General features: G+C 32.8%; 1 protein-coding gene across 1 annotated transcript in view; it reads right to left on the bottom strand.

The window, feature by feature from the left end:
* Window positions 1-18,841, bottom strand: part of LOC119633415 (Ca(2+)/calmodulin-responsive adenylate cyclase) — a gene marked incomplete at its 3' end in the record, with an annotated part of 103,734 nt that overhangs the window by 31,579 nt on the left and 53,314 nt on the right. The window contains exon 2 of the mRNA XM_038026963.1: window positions 8,064-8,244. The remainder of the gene's footprint in view (window positions 1-8,063; window positions 8,245-18,841) is intronic.

Genomic DNA, 18,841 nt, shown 5'->3' with positions numbered 1-18,841 from the left:
GTTTTTTACCTTATAGTAACGATGGGTAAAAAAAAAAACATCCTTGAAGGCAAGGCTACGGATATAAGAGTTTCATCAGATTAATGTGAATTCGTGGTTTAAAGCAACAGTTAAGGGTACGTTGTGACCGGCGTGTTTTCTTCTCATGGTTTTTTTTAAATTTGTCTCACTTTTTTTGGGAGTTCGAAGAAATAGTCGCATTGCCAATGCGACAATGCCAATTTTGTTATAAAAGAGAAACTCGTTAAGTCACACAATCCTCAAGCAAAAAATGAATAAAATGCTTTCTGATTTGTGATGTTTGTGTGACGTTGCTCAGCTATTAGTGTAACTCTCAAAACTGTATAATTGACTTTCTTTGAGAAACGCTGGTGTAGAGCAAGTGCTTTCAAACGTTAATATGTGCAATTTAATGAAAGTGAAGTCTTATCATGTACTTCATTAACCATAAGAAATTTGCAAAGCAAGCAATTGTGAATGAAAAAGTTTCTTTTCTAATAACCAACGAATAGGAGAACTATATCCTGACTACTTTTCACTTCAAGTAACTATATGAAAATCCTTAGGTTCTTATTAATTGAAAGCATTTCACGCTGACGAGCACTTTGCGGTGTTATGATTGATTTTGACATTGCATTTATTGCAAGTTAGTATGAGTTACCGATGCAAATGTTCTCAGATGTTCTGCTGTTTGTTCCTTTTCCAAGATAGTTATAGCTTTTTATATCCAATTTCTCGACTTGATCTATACAAATTAATTAAGTGTATAGCAATGAAAATTTGGATTAATTTTTGCACTTTGTACAAATAAATGAAAATTTGCAATAAGCAAAAAGACCGATGTACAGACGTAGTATTTAGCAAAGAAACCAATCTTTATTTAGGAAAGATCATCAACCCTCAAAGGACGGCTGTCGAAATTTTATGTAATTTTGACTATTTTTTTTGCATGCTACACTGACTTCGATGACGATGACTTTGTTGCTTTCAAAACAATACAATAAAATCCGGTTTTCCGCATAAATTGTAATCAAAATTAATAATTTCAACATTGCAAGAGCTGAAGTACATAGCTTACTCAAGACTTCTTCGGGTTCTCAATATTTTCGGGCAGCAATTAAGTTGTGATCAGAGAGAAAATCTGTAGCACACAGTTACGCCAGCAGAAGCGCATCATTACTACTCCAATTTGTTGAATACTAAATAGAAGCATTCTTCACCCATCTATACTGATGGATTGAACACCGACGCAATGTCGGCAGTGGCTTTTGTTTTCCAAATACTAATATAGACGCTTATTTGTCAAATCATCCACGTAGCACTATGTTTCGCTTAGTTTCTAGGTTCCCTTCCATATAAGCGCTTTCACAAAAATAATGCGTTTAGATGGAATACAAGGCAGACTTGTATTTTAGTAAAGAATTTTATTAGACGAAGTGATGTAGAGTGACTAAGTTTGTCGGCCTTGTTCGACTACAATGTTCTTGTTTTAATTAAAATTTATAGCAAGAACAAACATTTGTTTCTTAAAATTGATGAAAATTTAATTAAAAATTTAAAAAAATAAGTAAAAGCGTTTTCTTTGCTAATTATGGGGACAAAAAAAAAGCCAATGAATTTGATTGAGAACCAAGCAGCACGTGCTGGTATACACTTTGTAATAAATTTTATATAAATTGTCAAAAGAAATCAGTTCTAAAATGAGTATCTCAGTATATAAGTATGTGTAAGTTTTTTATTTGCTTCTCATATAAATATATTTTATTTATAACACCAAGCAGATGTCAGTTTTTTTTGAACATTTTTAAAACAAATTACTTCGTTTACTGGCTTTGCTGGAAATGTTTCTTGTCTTTTTTTTTTTTTTTTTCGTCTTCTGGTCATTGTATTTACGTGTAATCAATCGAGTAAGGAATGCGTTACCTTACGATAAGATGTCAAAATTTAACAGTGAACTTTGTGAATCCTTATTAAGTCGCTAAGAAATCAAAAAATTCAAAGGTCGGCAAGAACACAACCTGACTGTCGCATAGACATATGGGTGGCTAACCAAAGTTCGTTACTAATAGATGAGGAAAAGTTGTCCTTCCCTTTAAAAAAAAATATATGCATTAAGAGTATTTTCTAAAATCCAATATATGCGACTTCGACTTTAATGAAAGTGTCCGCGAATAACAAGCCGTTAAAGGTTTTTGAGAAGAACGTTAGTTAGTGCACACATCCTACGTATTTACAATTAGCTAAAAAAACTACAATAATAAGAAAGGAAGGCTTGACACTTTTCTTGCTCATAGACTTAATGCAATGTACTTAAGACATTCTACCATCCACTTTTTAGCGTTTGAGCCATGGCGTTCTAAATCTTGCCAGTTGTCAAAAGAATATATTCTTTCGCATTAATTGTAGGTTAGTAACAAAACCATCTGAAACCCATGTCCATCATGTCGTCGAACAATTTACTTTCCATCATTCATAGTACTTTTAGAGAATTGATTCCGGTTCTAGTTTAGAGTTCGCTCAGTTGACTTCCTTAAATAATCAACGAATTTATTGTCAGTAAATATATGTGCAGTGGTACACCAAGGATTTGCTATATCTCCTTTTCTCCTCCTGTGTGCGCCAGGAAACAAGGTTTATTCAGTTGATAATGCCAGTAGCTTACGTCATTCACTCTTTTCCATTAGGGAACTTGACGACCAGCACTGAGATGCAAACAAAAAGATTAAAAGATAATAATATAAAAGAAAATTATGAATGAAAAATTTGGCTGAGACTTATTTTATTTCCATCGCTTAGCAAAAACGATGAATATCCCCTTTCACTAGCGCTTGATAAAAAATTACGCGTAACAATATAAAATTGCGACAATTGAGCACAAAATTTATTGGACTTAAGGTATAATTTATTTTTTTGAAACAATCCACCTGTGGCGACCGGTTCCGCAGTGATTATTTTCACAAGCCCCACTTCCCCTTTGGCCTATAGGCTGTATCTATAACTGCCTTTAAACAGCGAGGTTGTTCTTAAATGGTCCAATAAAAAAATGATACATAAATCAAAATAGATTCGAAATCGGAAGAAAGTAGCAGATGTTTCGTAGAAAAAGAGCTAGCATTAGCTTATGAAAAATTGTATTGATCATTATCGAGAATACTTTCAAAGGTCATAGAAACGCTTCTAAAGCTAAATATTATTTTTATTATTTATTTTTTGTCGCAAAAAGTAATGTAAGAGCAACTCATGTATCACATGATACGAGTATGGCAGCACAATCTACCTCTTGTGATCTTACAAATTACTTAAATGAATTTCGTTTTATGAAACTTTTCTCAGTGTTTTTTATTTTTTTTACACTTTTACAAAATAACAAAAGATGAGAGAAAATCACTTGAGTTGAAGTATTATGTTTGTAGTGCTTAAACCGTCAGTCACTATGAGCACAATGTTAACAACTGCTTTCGATGTTTTTATTTTAATTTTTATTATTTTGTAAAGTTGTTTGTTTCCTTTCAACATTTCAGTCAATTGTTCTTTTCTGATAGGATTATGAATGTGTAAAGAAAACATGTTTAAATTGAAATAATTCTTACGCTACATATAGATAGCACTTTGCCTACATACGAATTGCTTTTACAAGACTTGTAAGACAAGTGTCTTCTTCATTTCAGTCAATATTGAATAATTGACGCGCACTAAATATGTCTGAACAGTTAAATGTGTGTCAACTGAAAACATATACAATGTATTGGTGACAACTACAACTTAAAGGCATTCGTGATCAACTAAAGTGCATGTTCTGCATTACCACGCTCAGCCGATCGTTTTAAATCCATATATATTCGTCCAGAAGGAATCTACAGAGTCGTCTTGATTAGCATTAAATTCTGAATCGTCATAAGTTAATCTTTACCTATATGTAAAAATTTAAAGCAGCCCTCCCTTCAGGATTTCTTGCTATTCACTATTCATAACCTGCCATAGCCACACGATGAACATTTCTACATATATCCTAAAAAAAAAAAAAAAAAAACGCGACGGATACGTCCGCTCTTTCTTTCCGATGTTATACAGAACACGAAAAATTCATTTTTTCATTTTTTAGTCTTTTCCAAGATAATGATGGTGAGTATGTAAAGTTCGGCGACAGCCGAAGGCAATTTATTTACTAGAGATTTCAAAAACTACTTTTAAGAAGTTTGTTTGAAACATTTCCTCATAAGATAAATACAAAGTGGAAGATCGTGAATTCATTTGAAAATTTTATTCCGGTAATGCAAGGCGAACAAAAAAAATGAAAAAATATTTTTTCTTCTCTTGAAACTTGAATTATGCAGTCTGTACTATTAAGAGTGTTAATGTGAAAATTGTTCACATCAACGATGCATACCATATGATCTATTGGCTAAGATATGTCAATTTCGCGCAGAAGGCACGGGTTCGATTACTGGAATTGAAACTTTTTCGGTGATGACCTTTTGTTTTTGCTTCACATCATTTTTTATCAAAGTCAACTAAAAACACTATAATCGAGTGGAGCTGACCTCTAAATATTTTACACCATTTCATCTAAAACAATGCTTCGCCTATTTTCGTCAGGAAGCAACCAAAAATGACATCTTGTACCAACGTAGACTAATCAACAAAATCATTCTCACTCGATGCATCTATTTCCAGTCGTTTGATTACAGAGATTATAGAGGGCAAACATAACCTCATTATCAGTTCGTCAAAAATTTGCTAAAGGTTATGTTTATGATATTAGGAAACGTAGCCGGTAAAAACGTAAACTTATTGCTGAAGATGTCAATGCTGCGGACAGCACCGCTGTGGATGAACGTCAATGGAGAATGTTACAGAGACATGATTATTGATTTTCAAGGCCATTCGGATTCCGTACAATGCCCTTATGTACGAACTGTTTAAAATCAGTTTAAATAAAATCGTTTTTTTCCTACAGGAATCCGATGCTTAAGGGCAAAGCTCTTCTCCATTCGCCGAATGCACGAAGAAAGACTTTGACGACGAGTAGACCGTCATGAAAGACTGAAATTTAGTTAGTTGTTTAAGTCATTGGAAATGATGCTTGAAGTAATCTTAAGAGACAGCAACAGGTCGTAACCCCGGTCGGAATAATGTTTCCAACCACGTATACTAAACTGGCAAGAGTTAGATTTTGGTTAGTAGCGGAAAATAGCGTCGCAGTTGAGAGAGGAGCTGGAGGGAAAAACACCCTGACGCGAGTGATAAGTCGCGGATACGCATTGAATGAATTTTAACGTGAACAGATGAGAAATGTGCCATAGGATCTCTTTGAAGGGCAAGGAATAATAAATGATCAAGTTGCTTAAATCGAAGAATGGAATGAATTCTTAGTTTTTCTTTAGAAAGCCATAAGACCTTTGCGAACGTAACGACTACTTTAGCGGGTGCTAATGTTAAGGCATAAGAAGGAATTGTCTAGCATGCTGCATTACTAAGTGGTGTTCATTTAACTGCACATCAACGTCGTCAACGCTATCATATCAATCATTTAACTGACTTTCATTGCTCTCTCATTCGAATTCGCAATGGACTCAATTGCTTGGTCACACTTAATGTGTAAAACAGAATTATTTATATCTATCTGTTATTATTAACCCTGATCTTGCTAACAACAACACTCATTCACTCATTTACTTACTTAGATATACAATCAGGTCAATTATGACAATTAGTGCATATTACGGTTAAGTGTTCACCTTAAACAACCCACAGACCCCGTTACACTAAACAATATTCTCGAACAACAAAGCAAAACGAATCCGGGCAGAGTAAACGAATAAAGCAAAGCACATTTTATACAATAAACAGAATAACAAAACTCTTGAATTCCTTTACAAATTGTACGGTGTTATATATATCAATGCATTAATTGTTGTTGACGTTACAGGTCACACAAACAAGTGCATTTAGCAAAAAAAAAAAATATATATATATATAACAAAAAATTACAAAAAAAAAAAAAAAAGAAAAGAATTAATAAAAATGTTAGAAAAGAAGGAAAAAAATATGTAATTTTTTAAATTACATTAAGTGTACCCGAGCATATATAGCCGTGATTTACGAAAGCTATCATCATGCTTGAAACACAATATTATTATTATTTATTAAAGGCAAAAAAAAAATAAATAAATAAAAATTTCAAATAATTTGAGAAAATTTTTTGCGCAAAAATTTTCACACAATTATTTAAATATTGTTATGCGCGCTCGGTGCTTAATATCATTTAAAATGATTTTCAATTTAAAAACACAAAGCGACAAATAACAACATTAGCATCATTTTTAGTATGAGATATAAATAAGGAATTTTTTTTTTTTTAATTTTCATATTTTCTTCTTTTTTTTTCTTTTTGCATGCGAAACGTTTCTATAAATAATTTGAAAATTATAATAATTTATTTATAAGCTTTATAACCATTAATTGTTTTTCATTATGTGGTTATAACATTTGTGTCAACCCATGCAAATAATTATTTCGTTATTTGCACAAATAAATCATGAAGCTTTTAAATTAATTTTTATTATTAATTTATTCTTGTTTTTAAAAAAATTAAAAATCATTTTATAGCTTACTCCGAATAGTTGATACCCCGAACAGTTACACGAATGCTTTCACGAGAAAATAATCCTTTTACGTATAAACGTAAAATGCTATGTAAGCGTAAATTATAATATACAAGCTGGAATTACTTTAACATAATCTACTCAAAGTTGAACTTAGCGGAGCTTAAGCGAAAACATGACTAAAAAAATTATTCCGCAAACAATCCTCGCCGGTAGATAATAGATAGATGGTGTAAGAACATGAGGAAATCACATAGCCTGACTGTAGCAAAGAGGACTTTTATAAATTGTTCTATCAACTGACTGCACCTATTTTCAACAACGACCTATGAGAGTTGCTGAGAAAAGAAAATTCGTTTTTTGCCTCTCAAAGAGATACATAATAATAGATAAATAATGATAGTGCAACAATTTGACAAACAATCACACATGTCATATCAAAAATTAAATATACTTGGCTCTTGTGGTGGGTGGATCTAAAAATAACAAAATAAGTTGCGATAAAAGAAAATTTGTTCGCAAACCACCAATTTGTGTGCACAACCATCAGTCAATAAATCTCGGGATTGACTTGTAGATCTCATCTTTAGCAAAAAATCAACATTACTTTTAGATATCGCCAAATCCTCACCTTTTCCACGTGAATTGAACTGACCGCCCTACGCGCGGAAAGTGCAGCACTTGTATGGCCTACGTATTTTGGGTTGCACATGGTATTCTCTTCATAGATTGCGTTGAGGAAATGAACACCAAATATTATATGTCGCTTCGGCCTGAGTTGACAAAAAAGGATTATTGGGATGGGATAAGACTCTCGACTGTCAAATCCGTGTTTGCGGATTCGAGACTCACGGTGCGTTAGGCCAAACTTTCGAACTTGGGAGTTAAGCTCGCTTGTGTTAGTACTTCAAACTGAGGAAATCTTGTAAGAAGTGTATACTTTTGGGAGCCAGGCTGCTGCATCTTTATCGATGTTTTTCTCTATCATGTCATAGTTCAAGGCAAAAAGGAATAAATAAATTTTTTTTTTAAAGACAAAAATGAATGGAATAACAAAGGAACGAATACTGGTAGGAATGAAGTTCGGATTACTCCTCCAGATATCTGTTCATAAATTTCAAAAAGACTCGTCCTTCAATGAATGAAGTCGAATCTTGCAAAAGACAAACTTACTTAGTCCTGGGAATTATTGATTGGCCGAATTACATAAATTTTATAGTTTACAGAGTCAACTAGTTGGCGGCATATTAAAATGATGATGGCCGCGTTAATGGCGACGAGGAAAAGGTATAACTTATTAGCTTATTTTGCAATATGTGCATATATATTAAAACTCGTAAATAGGTCTTCAAAATTTGCGTTTATATGATTACCGAAGATTATCTGTTTATGTAGTGCATAAAAGACTTAATTTTGGATTAAGATATTATTTAATATTCAATATTTTTGAATACTCACCGATCTAAGCACATGTTGGTAAAAGGAAAGCACATGTACACATTTGCAGCTGACAAAAACGCTGGATAGCTTATTAACGACAGCTAATTCAGAAGATTATACCGGTGACAAAAGCATTTAGTTTTCTTCAAAAATTTCGGCCAGATTCGTGCACTGATATGCTGATCCTTACATCGTACGTCTATAAATAGAGATATAAAATTGTGAAAGGCCACAAGCCACCAGGCATGGAAAAGGAATTACAAATAAATAGCATACGATACATAAATGTTGTTTAGGAAGATATAGGCGTACATTAAGTCGTCTGCTTTAGTTTAGACGGCAGCAAAGGAAAAATGTGAAAGAGAAGCACTGCCGAGTCAAGTTGATAACAAAACAACAACAACAACAACAATATTCATTAATATATTGCTTACCTATGTTTTGCATAATGTTCTCTTGCAGTTAGTTGTAAGTTAACATTAGATAGAGGACTTTTTTGATAATTTCTTTATAGTGTCAAGGGACCGTAAGATATCTATAATTAATTTGATTTGTTTCGTTCTGCAATCCATTTCAAGTAACGAATCTGTTCATGTTTAAAATCAAATTGTCTTTCTTTTGCGAATCTACTTAAAAATTATGATAGAAAAAAAAAAATTGGGTTGAAAGTGAAAGTGAAACTGAAAACATAAACAAGTTCGCCATATTTTTGTGAGCAGTCGAAAAAATTTGTTTTCGAAAATTTGAAAAATCCTCGTACGAATGCAAAACTGTAGCCAACTTTTGAGCGAGTAATTATAGATCACTTTCCCGATGATAAACCAATTTATTAAAGACCCGTCAATTTATTCAAACCATATTTTTATTAAGAATATGTTAACATAATTTTTTGAAAACAACCTCACGGCATGGCTTATTATCGCAAGAAATTCCTACTATGTACTAGGTAACTTTCTACCTGAATTGTGAAACTTTCTACCAGTAAAAAAAAATAAATATTAATTGAAAGAAAAAAAAAATATTAATTGATTTAAGATTTTCATTTTTTGAAACACTTTAATAAAATCGGATGAAGAAAAATTGTCAGGGACATTTTACGCTTTTCACAAGAGACTGCTACTATGCAGTTAGTTGTAGAGGAAATTTGATATTAATGGGCTGAGAACTTAAAGTACTAGGAATATGCTTCTCTCGTAAAATCTAATTCGATTTATCGTTTAACCGTAATGTGCGTTCCGTTCCGAAAAGCGATTAATGCGAATAATTGGCTACACTGTAAAGCTATAAATTCTCTCTTATTCAGGTAGAATGTTGGATACCATTACCAAAAGCCAAACTACATTGTGTTCAATTTATCCGCAAATCGACACCATGACCATGACGCCTGAGGATTTCACAACGGATCTATACGTTGCAAAAATTTCACATACACGAACTGTATAAGTTTTCCGGTGCGATTAAGGCAATTCCAAAATAAGTGAAACCGTTATGCTAAGGCAAAGCCGACACTTAAACATACATTGCACCACTTCCCTCGACACAATCCTTTTTCATATTTTCGTGATAAAACCTATAAAAGGACTATATATATGTTATGAAAGTTCACACACGGAGAGATGTCCGAGAAATGGACTTACCTGGTCCAAATTAGCCCAATTCTCAATATAAAATATTAAAAATTAATCATTTTTGCTATATTAAGGCTTAGTTTCACTGGGCACCTTTAGACCTTGTGAACTCCAAGAGATAAACCTACCTAGTGTGGGCTTTGCTGCGATCAATTTCTATATCAAATTACTATTGCAAAATTGGATCGTTCAAAATTGGGGTTCAAAAGTTCGGCTGATTCGATTCACCACTATGTGGCGATTTTTCGAGAGACACTATGAAACCTGCAACAGCTGCAATATATAGGGAGTGGTAGCAACTTATTTGCAATAGGAGCTACCGTTGGCCAAAATACGTCAGAATATAATATTTCGTCGAAATATATCAAAAATGTCGTCTTGCAAGTTGAGTATAGAAGACATGGATAGACGGCAGATATTAATCGACAATCGATTACGTAAATGATTTTGAACTTAGTATACCTCGTGTGTATAATTAATGCATCACTATGTTGCATATATGAAAATATAATTCATCCTGGAGTAGTAAGTGGAAAGTTTTCAAGCATTTTAAGGGATAGACTACAAGCACTTGTAGAACAAACAACTTGTTTTCCTACTTAATACATGCAATGAAAATTGAAAGCTAATGAGGAAAGGGGCTAACTATGCCGTAAGGCCTCTCTATATTTAATAATTTAAGCAAACATTTGCATTTTAATATTTTTCAATTCATTTCTCTCAATTGTTTCTTTTCAATTATCTTCTATCTGTTAGGCTTTTATGTGCGTATGTATATGAACATATTTAGAAATTTTATCCCAATACCGTACGTCCAAGTCCCATGCAAAATAATTTATTACCTAACATTCATTTAAAAATACCATATTTCCTGTTCCGAGTCTCGTATGCATCGGTTTGGCCGAATTGCTTGCTTGCCTTACGCAAACAATAATATTTTGAAAATTTATTAATATTTAAACATATATTTTATGCTTACATTTATTTCATATATTTTGTATTCAATAGACAAACATACAAAATACAATTTTCATTATTTAAGCTGATGTTATTGCCTGTTTGTGCTATTATGTTAGTTGTCTACTTGTAAGTCCATATTATTTACTGTGATTAACTTTTTGTTAAATATATTTTTATTCTGTTTTTTTTTTTTTTTGAATTTACACTTTAATTTATGTAAAAATTATAGGTAGGAGTTGAAATCTTTCGCATAAATATTAAGTAATTAATAAGATGAGGTATAAGAAGAGAGACGCGAGAAAGATTCGAGAATTTGACGGCATATCTATCTCTCTAATAAATGTACAATGGGCAAATAGATGGCTATGCCATGGGCTGTGTCGACCCAAAATCAACTACTGACCAAAAAGATATTCCATAGGGTAATCGAGTCTTTACTTTTCGATACTAGTCAAGATCATCGTACCTGAACATATGAGAATTCCATTGGATTAACGTTCTCCATTATGGTGACCATCAATTCTATTAGCTGTGAGAGATACCTTGATAACAGTCTCATACTCATACATTCGTCCCATCATGGAGAGAGTTGATAGAATCTATTGCACATTCAATGAAAAAAAAAAAAAAAAACCCAAACAGTTTATGGCTCATATCCTATCTCTCTGTAGTTCACATATCCTATTTACCCAACATTCTAGCAGTCAATCAATTCTTCTCATCGCTTGAAAGAGATGCTTTCCTTAAGCTACGTCAAACTACTACTTCTATCGCACGGTTCATTCAAATCAATGGAAAATCTATCGAATTTCTCTGCCACATTACATCATAATAATGCAATGCTGGCCTTCCATTGCACATTCCCTGCTTCACGTATGGCCTGAAAAAATTGTTACATTTACATCGCTTCAAACAAACCAAGACAGAAAGAAAGAAAGAAAGAAAGAAAGAGAGAAAGAAAGAGAGAAAAAAAAAAACATCAATAATAATAAGTATAAGAAATTCAACCTTAACCCCCTTATTGAAATTTCGAATTTTGAAGAGTCCTACGAATTGTTAATAGTTTTCCCTCAATCAACAATCGTAGGTGCGTACGGAAAACATCGACAAATCACACAAAAATGTCGTAACTTTTATATAAATTTGTGACCGACACTTTTATTAAAAGTTTGCTTTGCTTCTTTTTTTTTTTTTTCTTTTTTTTATTATTTATTTATCTAAACGTGAATGTACGCTTTTCGCAGACTGGGTTCACACTTTCATGTATGCCTTCAATACTGTTCACGGGAGAGGGGGTAGTGCAGGGAGTTATGTGGCGTCTATTTTGTGCGTGTGTGTGTACGCGCGAGTATGTGTGTGTGTATGTATGTATCTTCATATATGAGTCCATGCTTGCGGAATAGTATCAATTACATTCGGAAGGAGGAAAAAAAAAGTATGTTTGTTATTTGTGAACAAAAGTGTGCTTACGTGTGCTCAACAATTCTGAGTAAAAAAAAAAAATAAATAAAAAAAAAAATGAAGAAAAACAAACAAACAGTAGTAGTGCTTTTACTTACGAATTTGCTGAGTGCCTGGTAGTGATAAACTAACAAATACTACAACATTGACAAACATTGACTGATGACATACACATGCATACATCCGTGCGTACAGCAATGCGTATGTTTTCGAATAAATCGAAGCTGCAATAGCCAAACACAAACGAATATACGGAACGTTCCTTGAATACTAAAGAACCTCTAAGCTAATTATGTGAAAATTTAAGCATTATAGCTGGTGAGCCGATTCACATCATCGATGGCTATAAAACTATGTAACTTTTACTGCTTACACCAACTCTATAACAACCATACACCATAGCCAACTATGCTGTCTATATAAAATGTAACAGCCCGGTAGTAGAGAATTCAATATAAAACATTAGGAAAGTTGTTAAACGAATTAAAAGTGATTACGTTTTGTAAACATAGACGTCATAAACGTTTTAAAAGTGTTTACGGTAAAGTTCTTTTATCAAAATCAAACTCAAAAGCAATTAGCGGACGAAACTGAGTTAAAGAATTGATCAGAACGACAGGTATCGCCTTTCATTATGACGCTGCCAGGTGACACGCTTCTCTTATGCCTTGGCAGGTATTGATACGAGTTAATTGGGAAGTTTTGATGCATTCACATACAGAACACTCTTAAGCTACAAAGCTGACTTATTTGGCTCAGTCTTTGCGTCCAGAAATTCCAAACGTTCTACCACGATGGCGGATAATAATTACAGCAGTAAAAGCACTAATATAAGCATTACCGAGACCTCGGTTAAACAACTCGCAAGCACCGAACATAATGGGAAGCCGCTTTACCATATTATTTTATACGAAAATACGTAAATAAGAAGCAAAGTAAAGAAATCAGCATAAATAATAACAATAATAAATATTATGTAGGAAAAGTAACGGGAAAAAAATTAATGCAAAAGCAAATGAAATTTTTAATTGATTAATGATATAAGGAATGAGGAAAAATGAATTTAAAAGGAAGCATACAAAGGTGGACGCAATCAGGCAAAGTGGAGAAGAAGAAGAAGCAGAAGAGCATAAATGTTTTAGTTTCAAAAATATATTTTATTTTATTGCTTTATTCTTTTTGACTCCTTATAGAAGGGTAAAAACAAAAAAACAAAAAAGTTACGTAACATAAAGAAAAACTTAAATCAGTACAAAATAGACGTAAATTAAATAATTAATTTCTAAATTTAAAATAAATTAACTTAAGTTTTTCATTATGTTTTGTTTGCTTATATATAGAAGCAAAAACAAACGAATTGCCAAAGTCTTCTTCCGAAAACAAAAATAACGCTTCACTATGTCAGCCCTCTATCCATTGAAACCATTATGATATATATTTAGTTCAATTTCATAAAAAAAATTTGTGTTTTGAATTTTAATGGAGAAGACTACAACCTTCCGCCTTAAGGTAATCACAGTACTCTTTCTAACTTTTTAGGGAACTATCAAGATCTACGTTGCCGCGAAAATATCTGACAACCGTGGTACCGGACAAAGACTTAAGAAGTTCAATTTTAGTGGCTGACCTAATGGCAGTTAGACAGTCAGAGCTTCGACAGGTAAACGTCGCGCTCAAAATGGGGGAAAACCTCAATGCCGCCTATGCCGTGCGGTATGGCCAGAAAGCCGTCGAAAGAAAGTAATCGATAATAATTTCATTATGGATTCCTTTTTTTTTCGGCATTAAACGAATACATATTTTATTTTTTTTTTTCTTGTAAACATTTTAATTGGTTTGCCGTATCCCTGTAATACGAAGATAATTAAATAATTTATTTTCTACGGTATCAATGTGCTCGGTGTGCTTTGCATTTTCATGCCAACAGACGGCATAAACTATTTATGTGTGTAATATGTAGTTATGAGTGTTATGTCGCATCTTCCTCACTGATGTTCTGTTGTTGTCTTTGAATTTCCTTTCTTCCCTGCTTTCTTAGAATTATTTGTCGTATGCTGCGAACAATTTGATATGAGTTTTGTCTTTTGCTTTCACTTCTTCCCTCTTTCCCTGCTTTTCGTATATACGTCGATGATGGCGCCTTCTCACAACTTGCTACACCACTTATGATTCTGGCTGATGCCGGCATATATATATATACATATATATACATATATAAGTATGTATGTATTATGTATTACGTGTGCATGTATATCTGTACATATATACATATACCGGCATGTAAGTCGTTATTTATGCTGTTCCTATGTTTGCAAACACAAACAAGTGTAATTTTTTTCGGTAGATAGTGTCGTTATTATTTCGCACATGTTCGTATATATTGAAGAGGGTCAGTGCACATGGCTTACCGCATATCTACCCTGGAACATATCGCGTCAAGCTTTGCGTAGTGTGTGCAGGAATGAGACTATAGATTTGAATTTTTGTTGCTTTTATTCTTATTATTATTATTTTGCTTTTGCAAAACAATAAAAAAAAAAAAAAAAAAAAAAAAAAAAAAATTTTTTTTTTTTTTTTTTTTTTTTTTTTTTTTTTTCTCTTCTTTTATAGTTTTTATCATTTTTCATGCATATACGTCTACCGCCTTTCCGTATATATGCATATATTATGTATATACAAATATTATTCTTACATGCCTGCATACGTATATTATAATGAACGTCAGAAGCTTATATTTTCCTTTGATAGGTTGGTTATAGTGGTTGCTGTTTGCCTGGTAGTCCACGTGAATTATCATAAAAATGTTGGCGACAAGTTTTTCTATGCTGTTTCTATGCTATATATGCATGCATATGTGCATGTATGTGTTTATTTTTCCTTCTTTTTTATATAACTCTTAGTATTACTACTATTACTTAGTTGCACCTACTACCCTAAAATAAAATGTAATGATAAAGAAATGAGAAAACATTCTTGTATATATTCACATATTCATCACTGGCGTCGTCATCATCTGATTTCAACTCATATCAAATTATAAAATTTTATTTTATAAAGTGTTCCTTATCGCTCCAGTTACTCCTTCTGAGCGATTTTGATAAGAAATTGTTTATTTGCAAGCGCAAGTTAATAAACGCATTCATTCATTCACGCTTAGATGACGGGATGAGACTGTGTGTGTGTGTGTGTGTGTGTGTGTCTGTGTGTGTGTGTGTATTGTGTCGCTGCTTACTTGTTTCATTTTATAGGCAATACCGAAAAAGTGCATTCAATATTTACGAAAATGTCTCATACGAGTACATGAGAGGTGTGTTCATGTTTAGAGTGTAAATTGTATGGGTGCTATGCCAGGTTAAACTATCTCATTGCTATAAATAATGCTTGAGAAAGTCTTTGCAAATTGTTGTCTGACATGATTTTGAAAGTATCAATTATTAAAATTTTCCACATAAGCAAAACACACACACACACACACACACACATACACATATTGCAAAAGATGTATTTGGTTAAGATTAAATGAATTTCTTTATTCTCAACATTATTTTGCGATGAAAACGAGAAAAGTCTTTTTATAAACTATCAGAGACACATATATGCTCTATAAAAATATAGAATTATTTTTTATGCTTTCTCTTAAAAAGCCTGAGTTTACAATAATAAGAAAATCATCTTTTATTAACTAGAAATTTTTCTATTATTCGGGCTGCCGACGAACTCCTATGCGGAAAGCTAGTTGCAGTTTCAGTTCAGTCAATCACATAGATTTCTCCTTTCTTGCGATTTGCGAACGAACTGAAACACTGATCAGGCGGGGCTATCGCATAGGGCTGCCGAGTAGACGACAGTCGCGAATATCAAGTCCGTCTTCGCGTCTTCAAAATCTCAACGTGGCTTACCCATGCTTGTTACTAGCTATAACCAAGTGCTCAGCCGATAAAGGCATTACTAGACTGCGACCACAACTCATCTTTGTCTCTTTTTCCACTTCTTTCGGACAATTGCTGCAATTCCCCTAAATCGGTGGCCTTACTCTACGTGATTGCTTATATAAAAAAAGAGAAGAAGTTTTGTTTAAATCATTGCGTCAATGACACTAGTAGTCCTATCAAGCACTTTCATTGCAGGCATTATTATCCTAGCTGGGCAGAAGAAGTTCCCTCAATGCAAGCCTTATAACTAGGCTTTAGAATAAGCTAACTATTAAGGACATATTTATGATAAATCAGATAAAAGCGTTATACTCGAGCACACTGAACCATTTAATATACTTAACGAATTGACTTATTTTCACTTCACATATTTTTGTCATTAAACAGCACAATTTATACGTCCTTGTCGTCTTGCTTATGTGCAGTGAGAACGATTCAAAAAACGGTCATATTCTATTCAAGTTTTCCGCATTTATTTAAGGTTTCAAAATTATATTTTTTATGCAAGTGAGAAGAAAAACTTTCGTACTTGAATCGAAAGCATGCCAAAGTATCAAATGTGATTCAAAATATCTTGAAGATAGCGATTTGCTTATAGATTGAGGACAGATGGACAAAATAAAAGACATGTATTAACTTAGGGTGAGGCGCTCATATATGTGGACACTGTGGTGGACAGAATGGATTAGAAGGTAAAAGGAAAATAAATAGAGTTTAGTATTTGTGTACATTCGAGTTAACTTGACGGTGGCAACCTGCAGGTGGATTTTTATTTTGATTGTCTTGAAAACATGCACAAATATTCCTTCGCTAATATTTATTTGGCAAAGATTTGAAAGCATTTTCTTTTTTATTATTATTAATTTCCCATTAACTCTTAGTATTTGGCAGTGGGTGTAATTATATTACAATATGTATATATATCTATATATATATCTACATATATATATGCTTCACCTATAACAAATCACAATCTGAGCGAATTTCTGACATGCAATCCTTGCCAAATGAGAAGCGTGCAATAAGTGAGTCATAGACGACTACAAAGAAGCGCAATACTGATTATGAACCACTGTGTGTTAAAAGTAAAACGTGGCAAGTTTTCCTTTTTCCTTTTTTTTTACTTGAAAATTCAATAACACTTTTACACAACAAAAAAGGGTGTATTATATTTTGACTTAAAAAGTCACAAATAAATATAAACTCTTATGAGTTAGTTCGTCACGTGAAATCACCAAACGAGTATGAACGGCTATGAAGGAAATTCAACTTATACGGTTGTCATGTTCGATCAAAATTTTTGCTAAGAACCAACTGTGCAAATGAAGATTGCGTTTATTTAAAATTGAATAATTTTCGTATTATTTTGTTTTTAATTGAAAAGAAAACAATTTTTTTTTTTTTTTTTTTTTTAATAAACAAAACAATTAGTATTTCATAAAATTTAATAGCTTAGCATAGCATGAATTTCAAATGAACTTTATATTTTTTATGTATTTCTCCAAAGACCCATTAGCGTAGTTTAGCGTGCAACGTTAATAAAGCGAAGGTCACAGTATAGATCTCCTTATGGGCTATAAATTGCTGTAAGTTTTTCACTCTTCTTTAATGCAATTAGTTTTTCTTCAAGCAACGAACGTTTATTAGAAAATCGATAATAAAAAAAGTAACCAAGAAATTATTTTAGTTTGTGGCGAATTTTGAATATCTACCACCTCAAGCGGACATATATAGAAATAGTTGACTATTTTCGTATTCGAAGATGTGTCACTTGGCCGATTAGTACTATGTTTATAGACAAAATTTTATTTATAGCAATTGTTTGCACTAAATTTTAAATCGATATCTACCGTAAGCTATAATTTATAATTTTTGCAAAAACGAAGGTAACACACATATACGGTTAAGTCATTTCAATAGTTTCGACTTTTATTTGCACTTTTATCTAACGTAATCATAAATGAGTATTGAATGCGGCAATCGCACAACAAGAAATCAATATATACTCATCCTTCAATTTTGGATATAAGAGTTGTTAAGCGCTTTGTTAGTTGCCTTGGAAAATGTACTGCGTACACGATTTGTGACTGGCGCTTTTATGTGCGACAAACGAAACAGCTCGCTTGGCATGGAAACGATTGTAAAAATGCCGACAAAAAATCTTTTTATTTACAACTTTATAAAAATGTTCTACTGCTGGCTAGTGACTTCTGGGCAATATTTAGATTTTATTCCGTAAGGCATTTCCCGATCACTGTACAGTAAGTAAAAAAAAAAAAAATGTAACATATCCCACGCATGCTTAGGCATCTTACGTAAACGCATGCATTAGAACAAAACGGTCAATAATTGCCGGGACTATCAATTCCTTTCATTTGAATGATTTGTTCATAAACTGTAGCGGGTTTGTGGTACCGCCGCCTTTGTTACCCTGAAAACAATGAAAGAATTCGAATTACATTGATGGGAAAAAATACCCTTCAAATTCAGCACTCGCTTGAAAAGTGTCTTGGCATTACAACTTCTTCAACCAATTCTCGGTGGTTTGTCGATTTCAAACAAGTGGCTGCTGCACGCAGCAGACGCTGCAAAAAGCTGCGATCGACATTATTATTGATAATTATTTTCGATAATCGGGAAGAGCAAACTTGCAAGAGATAACTGACATCCTAAAGACATCAAAACGTAGCATCTATTCACAATTCCGTACGATAATTCACATTGATACCTATCCTCGTTGGAAATTCCAAACGTTAAGTAACTAAGGTCAGAGTAAAGAAAAAAAAAAAAAAAAAAAAAAAAAAAAAAAAAAAAA

The sequence above is a fragment of the Glossina fuscipes genome, unplaced genomic scaffold, assembly GCF_014805625.2.
Source record: "Glossina fuscipes isolate IAEA_lab_2018 unplaced genomic scaffold, Yale_Gfus_2 0, whole genome shotgun sequence".
NCBI lineage: Eukaryota > Metazoa > Arthropoda > Insecta > Diptera > Glossinidae > Glossina > Glossina fuscipes.
This window is presented reverse-complemented; position numbering and strand designations above follow the sequence as displayed.